This window comes from Microtus ochrogaster, linkage group LG4, assembly GCF_000317375.1.
Source record: "Microtus ochrogaster isolate Prairie Vole_2 linkage group LG4, MicOch1.0, whole genome shotgun sequence".
NCBI lineage: Eukaryota > Metazoa > Chordata > Mammalia > Rodentia > Cricetidae > Microtus > Microtus ochrogaster.
In genome coordinates this window covers 42361069-42376752 of record NC_022030.1, presented here as the reverse complement: position 1 = coordinate 42376752, position 15684 = coordinate 42361069, and positions in this window count along the sequence as shown.

Sequence of the window (15684 nt, the reverse complement as noted above, 5' to 3'; positions counted from 1 at the left end):
GTATATGTGCACGTGTGTGTTTGTATACACAGAGGTCTGACAACAACTTTGCTACAGCTACAGCTTCTTGGGTACCATTCATTTTGATTTTGCTTTTTAATTTTTATTTATTCTTTGAAAATTTCATAGAAGTATACAATGCATCTTGATCTCATCCATCACTCATGTTTACAGAACCTATCATTATATTTCCCTCCCAACTTCATTTCCTCCTTTTATAATTTTGTTAATTTACATTTTAACCCACGGAGTCCAGCTAGTATTGCCCATAAGCAAATGAGGGTGTGTGTGGGAAACCTACTTGAGGCCACACTCCTAATTAAAAGTGACTCTTTCCTAGGAGCCATTGACAGCCAATAGTTCCTCAGCTAGGCGTGGGGCTTTAGAAGCCCCTGACTAATCCACTCTAAAAATTTTAACTGGCTTAATCTCATGCAGACCAAAATGAGTGAATATTACACAATTATCATCATATTAACTAAGCATATAATTCTTGTTTTCTTTTTATTATGATATTAAAGGTTCTTTTTATATTAAAGGTTCTTAAAATTATATGTTTTAATTAATTTAATTTAATTAAGAAGACAAGAAAAGAACACATAAATTTCTCAAGAACTTTAAGAAATCAGATAAAGTTTGAAATTAAAAACTTGTAAAATATATGAATTTAAAATTATCAATAGTTTCATACCTTTTTAAACTTTATTTATGGTTGGCCACATTTAAGTAGATTTTTCTTTCTCCTTTTAGGAAGCGGCTGGATGATAGATTGAAAGGATTTCTAAGTGAACACTAAATGTATTATAACATAAAAAAGCTAAATTGAGTTTAATAAAGCTATATACCATTTTCTTCTAGTTAAAAATGAACAAATAAAACATAATAAAATGCATAAAATTTAGAAATCACAATTTAAAATTACTATAAAAGGTCATAAGTATTTGAGAAAAGTAAATACATATATTTATAGGAGAGGACACATAAAAGAATTGATTTTTTAAGTTACCTTATACAGACTGCAAGAACTCCTTGACTCTTTGGGATAGTTGAGATAATTTGGCATAAGTCATGGCACCCAGGACAGAAATACAATGAATAAAAATCCACAAATAAAGCCAGTTGGTGGTGGCACACGCCTTTAATGCCAGCACTTGGGAGACAGAGGCAGGTGGATCTCTGTGAGTTCGAGTCCAGCCTGGTCTAGAGAGTGAGCTCTAGGACAGTCTCTAAAGTTACACAGAGAAATCCTGTCTCAAAAAACTTAAAAGATAATAATAATCCACAAATCAAAGCACAGGTCGTGATAACAGTTTGACACTTGTTAGTGGAGTGAAGTGAGAGTAGGTGTGTCCATCATAGTAGGGTTCCCACGACATCTTTCCTGTTTGTTTGGCATCAACTTTCAGTGTGTGTCCATCATAGTCGGGTTCCCACGACATCTTTCCTGTTTGTTTGGCATCAACTTTCAGTGTGTGTCCATCATAGTCGGGTTCCCACGACATCTTTCCTGTTTGTTTGGCATCAACTTTCAGTGTGTGTCCATCATAGTCAGATTCCCACAACATCTTTCCTGTTGGGCATCAACTTTCAGTGTGTCTCCACTGCCGATCTGAAGTTTTATACTTCAGAATTCCACTTGTGTAATACTTCTATTTTCTTTAACATCCTGTAATTACTCCTCATTAAAAATACAATCATATGCTCAATGAAAAACAATAAACAAATTCACTTTTTCTGCTGTTAAGAGAGATTTAATAGTTAAGAGAGATGTCAACAAGTTTGAACTTTTAATTTAATTCCTACTCAGTTATATCAGAAAGACAGTACATTGATCTCAGCAGAAACCCTTCAGGATGGTCAAATTTCATGGTATCAAGGATAAACTTAAAAGAGAAACGACAATGGCAAGTGTGGAAGAAGAGGTTTCTGCCCAACAGTTGCCAGCGCCCCGGTGCTTCACTGCTTTGTATTTATGTCCTGTTTTCCATGCTTGGAGTCTTTCAGACCTGTCATCGCCCTGGGAGATCATGAAGTTTGGAGCGTGTGAATGGTCCTTTGTTGCATAAAATATCTACTATTCTTAACAAAAGATAGGAATTTATCTACTGAGCTTCCCGCTTTGACCACAGAGTTCAAAGCTCCTGATTCAGTCACTGACAGTGAAAACAAAGCTGTTACATCAAATGATCTCTGCAAAGCTCTATCAACTATTTCTTACCCTTAGCATACGTTAAATACAGCAGTATCCAGGGCTGTGAAAAAGCAGAACAAGGAGGAATTGCTTTGGGCTTCTGTGGACTAGAAAGCCGCGGAAGCAGCATTAATTCTGACTCCCTACAATCGATACCCAGAGGACACTTTTGTCTGACCCAGGCACGCTTTTCAAAGTAAACAGGATGGCGGATACCCATGTGAATCTCACTCTTTTCAATTATGACATGGATGATTTAGAGGACCATATTCAGGTCTGATTACAGCCTGCGTTGAGAGGATTTGCACTCAGTACTCTATCTTCACTAGCCTTCACTCTGCTCTTTCACGCGGGGCTGATATCATCATGCCTACCGGGAAGACACGAAAGCTCAGATTCTTCCAGACTCCTGTAACATAAATCCGGTATTTTCCTTCCAAATCTCCTATTATTTTAAGAGAAACCAAGGTGGAAACTACTGCTTCGACCACTTATTGTAATCTGGAAAAAATCATATGCTTGGCTGGCATCTGTTTTTAAAACAAAATGTTCACCGGGGCAGAGGTGCCACATGCCTTCGATCCCACATTCGGGAGGCAGAGGCAGGAGGATGTTTGTGAGTTCCAGGCCAGCCTGGTCTACAGGGTGAGTTCCAGGACAGCCAGAGCTGTATGTCTCGAAAAACAAAACAAACAGAAATTTCAATACTGTGAGCTCCTACAAATTCAGGTCTCTGTGAGTTTTCCCGCCATGATCTTGACCTCCCTTGCTCATATAAATCCTCCTGCCACTCTTCAAATGGGCTCCAGGAGCTCAGCCTGGTACCTGGATGTGAATCTCTGCATCCGCTTCCATCAATTACTGAATGAAGGTTCTATGATGCCAGTTAGGGTACTCACCAATCTGATTACAGGTGAGAGGCCTTACCCTTTCTGAGGAGTGGGTAGGGTTGGGTTGAAGAGAGTGGTGGAAGCGGGATCTCTGGCTGGTATGCAAAATGAACAAAAAATTATTTAAAAACTTCCAGTACTCACTTTGGGTGTACCCAATACTAGGTTTTGCCCTCTAATTTTCAACAGCATCAAGGCATTCTGCTGACAACTCCTCACACATTGAGACTGGTGCCATCACTTTCCTTTCTTCTTAATCTTACACAGGGGTAGTCATAGGTAGAATCATAAGAGGTGCTTCAGAACTCATGAGTTCGGAAGTACACCGTATCTCTACAGAATTGACTGGATTTCCTACCTTCTACAGATCATCTTGACAGCTTTGCCTGGAAGAGAAGAAGAGGAGTCAACCCTAAGAAAATTTTTGTGTTTTGTTATTTATTTATTTTCTTACATAGTTAATTTTTAAAATAATAAAAAGCTAGAATATATCAGGTGTGTGTATAGTTAAATTTTTTTGTTCTCGGGGCTGGAGAGATGGCTCAGAGGTTAAGAGCACCTACTGCTCTTCCAGAGGTCCTGAGTTCAATTCCCAGCAACCACATGGTGGCTCACAACCATCTGTAATGAGATCTGGTGCCCTCTTCTGGCATGCGGGCATACATGGAGGCCGAACACTGTGTACATAATAAATAAATAAATCTTAAAAAAATTTTTTTTGTTCTCATTTTTGGGTAGGTTTTGGATTATATATTATTACATTTAAATAGAAATCAATGGGATTCTTGGATTTACATCCCTTATTTCACAGAAAGGTAGATATAGATTGCTGACTGGTGGTGGAGATTAGTCTTCTGAAGGTCCCAGTGACAGCAAGAGGGGAGGAACTAAGTAAGAGATATGATCAGGACACTATCTCTCTGAAGCCAACTCCCCATGTATTTCATAAATAGAGAATGATATAAGCACATAGGAAGATTGTAATTGAGAATATAATTCACTACAAATTTCAAATGTTGATTCTGAAAATTTTAAGGCAAATACAGGAATTGAGGGAGAAAAGACAACTATAAAAGGTAACCATAAAAATGAGGATAAGAGAAGCAGTCTCTCTCAATTCAGGACATTACAAATTCTGAAGACAATGGCCTTTGGTGAGTTACAAAGGTACGGCCAAGTTTTAAACAAGGGTACACTGATTATTTTACAAGAGATGACTTCATCTCTAATAGGGATTCATTTTTCTGGCCCCCAAAATCTGTGCCTTTTAGCTTGCTTCTTTAAAAAAAAAACTATATTTTATTTTAAATTACGTGTATGTGTATTCGTGTTTATGGCATGTTCCTCTAACTTACACCAACATCTTCAAATTGAAACATTTTGTCAAGGAGAGAGGAGGAAGAACAAAAACATGAAAGATTCTTAAGGGCCCCTAGACAACAGTGTAAGAAGGAGTAAACACTTGCTGACTGTAAGAGACTCTGAACGGCCAAATAGCAGAGAGTGGTATTCTCAGGTATTCTGGCTGCAGAGCTCCGTGCAGGCGAGGCAGACAGCTCCAGAACCTCAGGTTTGGTGGAGTCTTCATCCATGATGGGTTGGGCGTTATAGCTGCTCTTGAGTTATTCCTGCTCTTTGTAAGTAACCCTTACATACTCCTGTTGGCATCTCTAATTAAAAATACCCATTGGTTCACTAAATTGGGCATGGGTACACTTGTTACACTTCTCATGGGCTGTCTTGCTGGGGCTGATAAATGTGTGTGTGAGGGGGGATTCTCCCCAGGAAAAATCTCTCACACAACAGTGTGTCTGTTGTATGTTAGTGCACGTTAGTGTAGGTACTTGGGGAAGCCAAAGGATGGTGACAAATTTCTTGGAGCTGGAGTCACAGATGGTTGTTAGCCGACTGTCATGGATGCCAGGAAAAGCTCAGCTCCTATGCAAGAGTGGTACACACTCTCAACCTAGCTGCTAGCTCAGGATTGTGAATGACAACAACAAAATATTACCAAAGATCCAATTCATGATGTATCTGGGTAGTTTTGGGCTGAATTGATTTAATCATATCATGCACCTTCACAGAAGTCTTGGATTTGAACACACAGATGATGGGTTTCTGCTGACGCAAGAGCCCAGATCAGACCAGATGCAGGTTTATTTGGCTTTGCTCCGTTACAGGTTCACCAGTCCCAAAGAATAGGACTGTGCCTGGGCTAAGGCAGGAAGGCTTTATAGACTTAGGGTGAGTGGTAATGAAGTGCCAGGCAGGAGCTGTTTAAATTAATAACCTGAGTTTCAAAGCAAATAGTAGATTAATTCTGGCCTGTTATTAGGACATTAGTCAGCAATTTCTGAAATAGCCCTAAACATATTGCTTCAATTCTGTGCTGTGTATTTATTTACCTGACACTGTTTTCTCAGCATTTGATGATTCTAAAAATTAACACTGGACTCTGAGAAATGTGCTCCGTTTTCTGCTGTATCAAATATCTGGCCAAGATTCAACTGTTCATATAAAAACAAATAAGCATAGATACCTAACTAGTGTGCAAAATTTTCATTTGTAATAAATGGTAACATTAGATGTATTTTGAAGAATTGCTTGAAAATACATTTTTTTAAGTTTATCATCAGTAAATGTTTGGTGTACTGTGTGTGACAAAAAGTTTTCTGGGAAAAATGTAACGCATACTTTTACTCACAACAGTTAGGGACCCCGAAACAAACCAAAATATGGATACCACCAAAGTCAAGTTTGATGAACCAATGAGTTTTATTAGGATTACTTACCAGAGCATAAACAATTCAAAGACTGCTGGTCCACCCCAGTGTGAGTGACAACTCATAAAAGCTGGGAAACCTGGGGCAAACAGCACAGCCTCCGTGCGGCTCATCAGGTCGGAGAGTGTCCTTTGCCAAATGACTGCAGTCTAGATCTCTTCCCACAGCTCAGCTGGTTTCTGCTTCTCCCTGACATCTGACCTGGTCTCAGAGTCTTCCCTGCAGCTTAGCGCTTCTTGCTCTGGAAGGGAGGACATAGTAAATTTTCTGTTTCTGGGATTTCCTAAAGCTGTCTTGAATTGTTTACCTTCCTGCTTAAGGAGGTTTCCTGCAGGATGACACATTCTGACCATGGATGAAACTGTTGTACAACATATTCACACCTGTTGTATCTATCTCTACACCTACAGACCTAGGGTAACACACTTATTTTTGTGTAAAGAGTCTCAAGTGGAAAATTCTAGGAACCCTTTGCCCTATGTTAGTAACTTTGTGCTTATAAGAAGGTGAACAATTTTGCCCCCTCATGAACTAGTTTTCCTTAAAAACAATCATGCTAGAAAACTACTAGCTATCTTCAGCTTTCCTGAGTGCCAACAATTCAATTCAAATAAGTTGAATTTCGTGTTTCTGGAGGTCTTTGCGCTGCTCATCTCCTTCCACTGAGGGACTAGCTTCAGTAGCCTGTCTCCAGCATGGGGCACAGGGGAGTCACTGCTCATCTCCTTCCACTGAGGGACTAGCTTCAGTAGCCTGTCTCCAGCACGGCAGCACAGGGGGAGTCAATATTCTTCACCCAGGTTGGTTCTCCTAAATGCATACTGTCCTTGTTCTTAAGGCTGGGATTTAAAATATTTCTCCCTTTCTGTTTGCCCTCCAACGTCTCCCATTCTCCTTCAAGCTCATGGCCTCTTTTTGTCCAAATATGTATGCACACAGACATACATATTCCTATCTATAACTTGTAACTGTTAATGTCAAATTACATCTGTTATTAAAAAGGATCATTGCAAAAACATTGATGTGGTACTTTGTAACCTTCAGTTCACCACTGTTTAATTAATATCTTACACTTAAATTTTCCCTAGAATGAGTAAGAAAGAACTTGCCCATTTAATTATATTAAATTACTGAGAGTAACAGAAATTAGTATAATTTTGATAGAGTGTGGAAACTATAAACAATCAAGTTTTTAAAAGAAATTTTCAAGAAATGGGGTTTCTAATATGTTTATAAAGATTTGAATAAGTTGAAAAATGGCACACATTATTGTCGTTTTAGAAATGATTTTAAAGACAACAAATTTTAGTGCATTCAAAACTAGGACATAATGCAACTCCATACATCAGTAAATGGAAGAAATCACGTGCCTGTAGACATTTCAGGACAACTGGACAGTTGTTCACTAGTAAGAGAAATTCACATGCTAAAGTTAAAAATCAATTTTTTAAAAATTTGAGATCAGCTTAGTTTCAAGCAAACTATTAGTAATGCTTAATTTTGTCTCCTCAACAAATATGAATTTCTTTTCATATTCTGTAGATATACTCAGGAGAGTCTTACACTGCTGACTTTGCTCTGAAAGTGTGCACTATGTAACAGAAAGGCAAAACTAAAAACAGTTGCCAAACTACAGATAAGCCAACAACACGGAAGCAGAACAGCAAAGACCGTATGCAGATCTCAGAGCAGGTGTCACAAAATGATAACGCCATGTCTTGCAAGAAGAGAGGACTTACCTGATCAACACAATGAGGCATAGCTCAGAGTACATGCTGCAACAGAGGGAGGAACCTGGCTCTGCATAGAAGGTAGAGAGTGAAGCAGTCATCCTCATTGTGTAGAAGTAGCACCCTTGTCTCCAGGTCAACCCAATGAAAGTCGTTTTGTTGCTCCCCCCTCTCACCCATTTCACCTCAGTTGTTTTGTTGACTTCTGTAAGTTACTCTCATACAATGAACTGTGCAAATTAGAAGGGTTTGTAAAGACCCAGAGAAGTGAAAGGATTTTAAAGATTAGGCTACTAGCAAAATTTCAAGGTGAGAAGACAGTTATACACAAAAAGCTGTGTGTGTCTTCGTAAAGGAGTTAGGTCTCAGAGTCCGTGATTCAAAATCACCATCACAGGAATAGTAATTCAACACTGTGATACTGCTAACATGACTATTCATAATTGAAAGAGAGAGAAAAAGAGAGAGAGAGAGAGAGAGAGAGAGAGAGAGAGAGAGAGAGAGAGATGTGCAGGTGTGACTATTGAGAACCTGAAATGTATATGTGTGTGTGTGTGTGTGTGCGTGCACAGAAACCAATTATGATAGTAAGTAAAACATCCCATGATAATATTGAAGTCAATATGATACATATTTGGTTTCTAGTTTTAATTTTTATTTAATTTTAAAATTATTTCCTTTTTTTGAAATTATCATACAAGTGGAAGTGTCAGAGGAGCTGTAGTCAGCAATGGAGCTTATGGAATAAAGCCCAGCGGGTAACAAAGATACTTACTCTGGGTATATCCTGGAGAGGCAAAGCAACAATATGATTGTCTTCAGAATGTCACTTTCTTTTTCTGTGCTCCCTCCTGTGTTTGCTGCCGTTTTCCTGCTGTATTTGGCATAGCATAACTACTACATGAAAGGATCCCACTGTATCTAGTATAGTGTGATTGATTCTTGAGAAAATTCCACTCCACTCCTCACTGGGCAAATTACTTGCAGATCATAATGAAGATTATTTTTATAAGAGCAATGATGATTAATTAGATTTAATTGGCTTTCTGAGTTAGCTTAAAAGATACAGGTGGTTAAGACAATTAATAAAGATGATTAGAAAAATTGCTTAAGTTATTCTGCCAATTGTTTCAATAAGAGATACAAAAATGACAAAAATGGTCTTAAAGCTATCTTCCCCCTTGTCAGATATGAGATTTGCAGACAATAGAGATAAGAATAAGGAAGAGTCATGCATTTATAGACCCACGAATTCTGCCTATGGAAGAACAGGCTGATGACTACAGAAAGCAATTATGTCCACACACCCAAGGTTAGGCCTGAGTTCCTTGGTCGTGTAGCTTACAGAATTAATCACAGGTCCCAGTATATACCTTGAATAAACAAAGTTGTGAAAGGAAATTAAATGTCCCTATTGTGTGTAAAGAAAAATAGATGATTAGCTGACCACTAGTTTAAAGTTCTTTAGGGTAGAATTTGGTAATAGAAATCAGCTATACTGAACTCCAAACAGCTGCTCGCCACTGTAAAAACCTGGCTGAAATATACTGAACTTGCTTAAAACCTTGCTAATCAGTAAAAAAGAACTGTTGCTTTAGGGTGAAGATGTTATGGTGGAAAAACTCATACAAAGGAAAATGTTTAACTACTTGTGGGTTTCTAAGGAAAACATGTAACTTGTGATCTTAATATAATTTTTCTAATGTAAAGATTTTAATTTGTTTTTAGAAAACATAACTTATGGTTGTAAGGTAATCTTTTCTTGCATGGAAATCTTTGTATTAGGAGGTATAAAAGCGATAAGAGAAAATGAGAGAAAGAGAGAAGGAAAAATGTAGAAGAAATATTTCATCAAGGGAGAAATAGAAGGAGAACATCAAGAAAGATAAGGAGAACAACTGGAAGGAAGAAAAATGAAAATATCTTGGTAGAATAACAGAACGGAATCAGAACAAGTAGCAGAGAGAAAAATCAAATGAAGAATTAAACTTTGGCTCTCAGATAAACTTCCTGTGCATGTCTGTGTGCCTGTCCAGTAGTTTGCCTGCTCTACATCTCCTCTCCAGTACCCGTGACCTGCTGGGGGCTGAGGCTCTTCGTATCAATAACAAAATTACATCACTTCCCTTTTCCCTTTCCTAACTGCAAGCCTTCCCATATAGCCTTCATTGGTTTATTTCAAATCCATGGCAGTTTTTCATTAATTGTTACTAAATATATGTATGTGTATACATACATAATATATATTATACAAGCATACCTATTAATATATGATATATAGATATAGATATATGCCTAAATGCACAAGTGCTACCTACTTATGCTATATAATGTTACTTGAATGCAATATTCTCAGGATTTACCATCTGGCCTTGGATAGCCATTTTTGGTTAGAGAAAATGCATTAAATTGTTCACTTTGAGGACTAAAGGAAGTAATCACAATGGTGCTTGCTACAGATTTACATTATTAAAACATGATTGGAATAAATTCTGAGAATAAACCTGCTTGGAAAATTAGTTTGACTATATTGAGACTAACTAGAAATGATTATTCAAAAAGCCGATTTTGGAAAATAATCAACAGAATAATAAATTGCCAAATGACTCATTCAAGCAGTGAAATACCCTTTATTTAAATTCTAAGTGTATTGCTTGTCAAATTCAAAGACCTCTCACTGATAGACAGCTTTAGATTTTTTCTTAGAAAATAAGTATGATTGGGTAAGGAGTCTATAAAGGAAAAGAAAATAAATCTCCAAGAATAAAATATATGAACCAATTCAGACCCATAAGAGTTACAGGACACCCCAATAAAACCCACAGAATCAACTAACCTGTGTAGAGTCTGAACTGACAATCATGGATCCTCCATGAGTCTGACCTAGGTCATCTACATATGTGATATGGTTATGTAGCTTGATGTTCTTGTGGGACTCATAACAGTGTGAGTAAGGGGTATCTCTGACTCTTTGGCCTGCTCTTGACATCCTTCATCCCCTACTGGGTTGTCTCACAAGCCTTAATATGAGAGGAGGTGCCTCATCTTATTGCAACTTGATAGGCCTTGGTTGGTTGATATCTCTGGGAGGCTTGCCCTGTTTTGTAGAAAAAGGAAGAGGAGGCATAAATGGTGGGAGGAACTGGGAAAACAGGTGGAAGAAAAACCTGTGGTCAGGATGTAATGGATGAGTGGATAAATAAGAATTTATAAAACAAGATCACTGATAATTTAAACTACTCCAAATTTTTGCCTCACACTTATTATGAGTAACAAAGAATGAAGAAAGAATTATTTCAATGTGTATTAACTCAAACAAATATATGCCAACACATTGTTTACAGATCTGTGTATCTATCAACTCTTCACACAATAGTGTATATCATACTGTCCTCAGGGAGGAGTATATAAACAGTAGTGTATATCATACTGTCCTCAGGGAGGAGTATATAAACAGTAGTGTATATCATACTGTCCTCAGGGAGGAGTATATAAACAGTCTGTCTTCCCCACCCAACTTATGCTCTTCCAGGGCTCTGCTGATCTGGGCTATCTCAGTCTTCTGAGATTACTGACCCATGTAGAGTGATGCTTTCTTGGCAATGATAAACAAACATGCCACACAGATACTCTTCAGTGTTCCATTTGAATCATAGCTACACCATATCACACACCAAAACGAAGTCACATGACTCAAATCTACAATAATGGAATAGGAAAAACTCTACCAGTAGGAGGCTATAGCAAGACATGCAAAATCTCTTTAAGAGTAAATTAAGACTGATTTTTATATCTGCTATTAACTTGTTATTATTTTATCTCCATAAGGGAAATTTATTGCAAAAAATAACAACATTCTGATTATGCATTTATATAGTCATTCTTCAAAAATGATGACAGTGTGACATTTTAAGTCACCGTACCTAAAATAATCTTAAAAACGTTCATATTTTCATTCTGTCTACAAACAGAAGAAATGATGCCCAAAGTAGACGATGTATGTGTATATACATACATAGCTCATCTTTACTAGCAAATCTACTCAGTGAGAAACAAATGGCAGATGTTATTATTACCTACAGTTTTAGTGACGGAGCAGCGTGCCATTCTAATAATCATTTGCTTCAGATAAGAGGTTATTCCAATGCTGTTTTCTGAAGAGAAGGGAAATTTTTCGACATAGAAAGCCTGGGCCTGTGTACTGCAATGTGACAGTAGACTATTGCCTATAATGATCCATCAGTGGTAATCCATTCTGTCACACAGACCTATAAAGAGCTTACAACTCTATAGTCTAGCACAAATCTCAGCTTTCCAAAATGTCTGGCTTATGTCTACAATACTTGCTTCAAGTTACCAGGGAAGAAATGAGAAAAAAAAATAGAAAAAAAAAAACAGTAAGTACAAATATCCCCAATACAACTAATGCTTAAATATATTTACTGAGTATTTATATGGTACTGACAATGTCTGGCTCCAACAGAGCTAATGAATGCTTTATTTTTAAATGGATGACAGTATTGTGCTTAAATGGATGGCTTTACAGCTTAATACCCACTGCAAAGCATATAAGAGAAGCACATCTCTCTTGGATTCCATGAATAATAGCTGTTTATGAGAAAAATTAGCATATGGATAGAGTCAAAGCTGTGGGAGAGACTTTGATAAACATAGGCTTTGGTAACACGTGCAATGTTTTATTTTAGATTTGAGGCTTCTCAAAACACTATTATGGATGCATGATAGGACTTCAGAAATTTCAAAGAGCTGTGATTACTTTTAAAGACAAAGAATTACAGTAAAATTAGGAGAAAGTTTTTTAAATTGTCATATCAAAGATGGAAAAAACATTTTTACAATTGTCCAAAGTTTTATCATTTATGTGAACATTGTCTTTCTCCCAGTTCTAGCTTCTGAAAATAGAAAGTTTCCAAATAGAACCCATGTTAACCCTTTTTGGTTATCTAACTTCATTTGTTCAGTAATAAATTGAAAGTCATGTAGATAGAATGTGTATTTTTCTAATTTTATAACTGTATGGGAACTATTTAGTTAGTAACAGATATTTTTTTTCTCAAGTTGTGTGTGAAGAGAGAGGGGAAGAGACAAACGGAAAGAAATAACAAAGCACAAAGAGAGAATAGAGCAAGAAAGTGGTGACTAAATCAGACCCAGCAAAAATAGAGGATTTCTATGCTTTTATATTCTGTGGACAATTAGTAACCATAGTGATGATGGTACCTGCCAACTCAAAGCACTATGAAAAACATCTCAATGAAAGTTGTATGTATGATTGTATAGGCATAAATAAAAAGGAGGATGAAACCAGCTCGTAAAATGGGAAGTGAGTCATGCTGATGAACACCCCTCCTCGGTGATAACCTTACCACTTGCCTGGTCTTCACACAACCAGAGTCCTCCTTGGCCATTTTCTCTTTTGAGAATTCCTTTAATTTGCTGGTTTTAAAGTACAGAACGCCAGATCTCTCTGCTGCCATTTCATTATAGTACCAATTTCAAATTGTGGTTAAAGTCAGCGCTTCCCAGTTTGCTCTGCTAATGCAGTTCTCTACGGTTACAATGACGATCAGACTTGGGTGGTACAATGGCGCCACCCAGCAGCCGTTACACGTACTGTATTCTTATGGTTGGAAAATACCTGGCAGAAAAAAAAAAATAAACCAGATAAGGTTTATTTAGGTTCACAGTTTTGGAGGCACAGCCAGCAAACAGGCAAGGCAAGGCAAGAGTCATGGCAGCTGGAGAATGTAGCAGAGACTCCTCACATGACACAGCCCCAGAAGGTGAGAGCGTGAGAAAACTCTTGTATATGTTGGTAACACTTTTTAAGGCCCTCTCCTGTGATCCACTTCCTCCAGTCAGCCTCACATTCTAAATTTTCTGACCCTTCCTGACGCGTTTCCTCCAACTGAGGAACGAGTATGCACAGCAGAAGCCCTTTGGACATTTCAGATGAAGAACACAGCGCATGCACCACCACAATCCACGTAACAACAGCATAGGTGTACCAAAGACTCCCAGCCTCAGGTTCCAGAGCCTGGCAGGTGACGCCCCTAATACTGGTGTCGTCATGAGTCATGTGATCAAGCATTCACACTCTACTTTGTGTTTTGCTTTCTGTGTTCTTGTTGTATGATGCTTTGAGTTTCTAGGATTTGGTGATAAAGGCCTTGCCTGACAAGTACAAAGTAATGGATGTTATTTCTGGAACTTCCAAAAAGTCAAGATTAATGCTCAGACACTCTTGATCAAGGTCTCTCCTCTTCCTCATTCTGATATAGATATTAAACAAATACTTTTGGGCATTAGCTACTCCATCCTTCCTTCCCCACCCCTCCCTCCTTCCCTCTCCATCTTTTCTCTCCTCTGTCTTCTATCTATTTAAATATTTTTTATAATTATTCATGGTGGGGCAGAGGTAAGGCACATGCCCCAGAATGTGTATGGAGGCCAGAGGACAAATTTCAAAAGTCAGTTGGTTCTTTCTTCCCACCATGTGGGTTCCAAAAACCAAATTCATCTTGTCGGAGTCCATAGTAGGTGCACATCGTAGTAGGTGCACATATGGACTGAGCCTTCTTCATCTCAATTCCCTTTGGTCTGCCATAGGTTGAAAATGTTAAGACTTTCAGCATACAATGTTGGTATAAATATGCTTTTAAATTATTTGAAAACATTCTCACTTAGAGAAAACATCAAGAGCCAGACCTGGACTGTCAATAAAGACCCTTTGTCTTTCTGTCCCCATTTGAATACATACTTAAAAAAACTAGGATTTAGTAAAGAGATATACTGGGTTAGGAATATGATTCCATCACACAGAACTGCTTAGCATACACAAAGCCTTAGATTTCACCTCCAATATAAATAAAAATTAATAACAAACAAATAAATAAAGTAAATTTACATGTTTTGCTTTTGATTTCTTGTCTTAGAATTTCAAATTGCAAAGACACAATCAAACCAAAAGAATTTCTCACATAGTTAGATAAAAATAAATATTTCATAAAAATTATAAAAAGACAATAATATTCTGCTGCCAAGAGCCTGCATGCAGTGCACATCTCCAAGTATCGCACACCAAGTATATTTGATGTTGTTTGGCTGTCTTATGCATTGCACTGTTTATTCTAATGGCTGAAATCTTTCGAACCACTTTCCTGATTTCCTTACCATTCACCCTCTGAACTCCTGTGCAAATAAGATATCGGTAGAGGATGCTGGGATTAGGGATAATGAACTCAGCAGCAAACACCTTGACTTGTCACTCAGCATTACTGTCACAGTAACACCCTTTCTCCAGGCAAACAACACCCTCAAACTCTACAGAGCATTGGCAGTTGCTTCTTGTCTCTGAGTGACAGTCACTTTCTGATCCACAGCACAGGGCAGGAAACACAAGAAAACCCCTAGTTTGCTCAAATACACCTGCCTTCCCCATTTCCAACGTTTCCAGACACTGTTAAAAATATAATTCAATATCAAATCACTATGTTTTTGAAATAAATCATTCCCATTTTCATGACTGAACCCTGTATTTCTGTACCAATTGGCTCTATGGCCTCTAAGAGACATAGCTGGTGATAAGGTTCGATTATTTAGGCACATATCAATGACATAGAGCATTTATAATAATAATTAATAATAGGACTACTGGATATAGTTAGAAGGACAAGTTTTCCCCCATAAATATATTAAATAACTAAACCCTATCTCAGTCACAATTGAACGCTTATGTTAATGGAGTAGCAGTTCAGTGTAGACTAACATATGATCGACAAATCTTATCACTGGGCATTTAATAAAAAAATTTAACTTTTAATTTAAATAGTGAATTTTAGCACTAATTCTTTTCTTTTTAAATTAGATTTTTTATTATTGCCATTATTATTACTATCACTAGCTATACTCTAATAGCTTTTGAAACAATGGTTGCAACCTACTCTTACTCCATAGACAGACTCTGAGAAATGGTAAATACTTACATTATCTAGTGACATAGCACCATCTCATGGAGTATCAGAGAAATGTCAGGAAAGTGTGTCACTGTGCTACTTGTACTAAACATC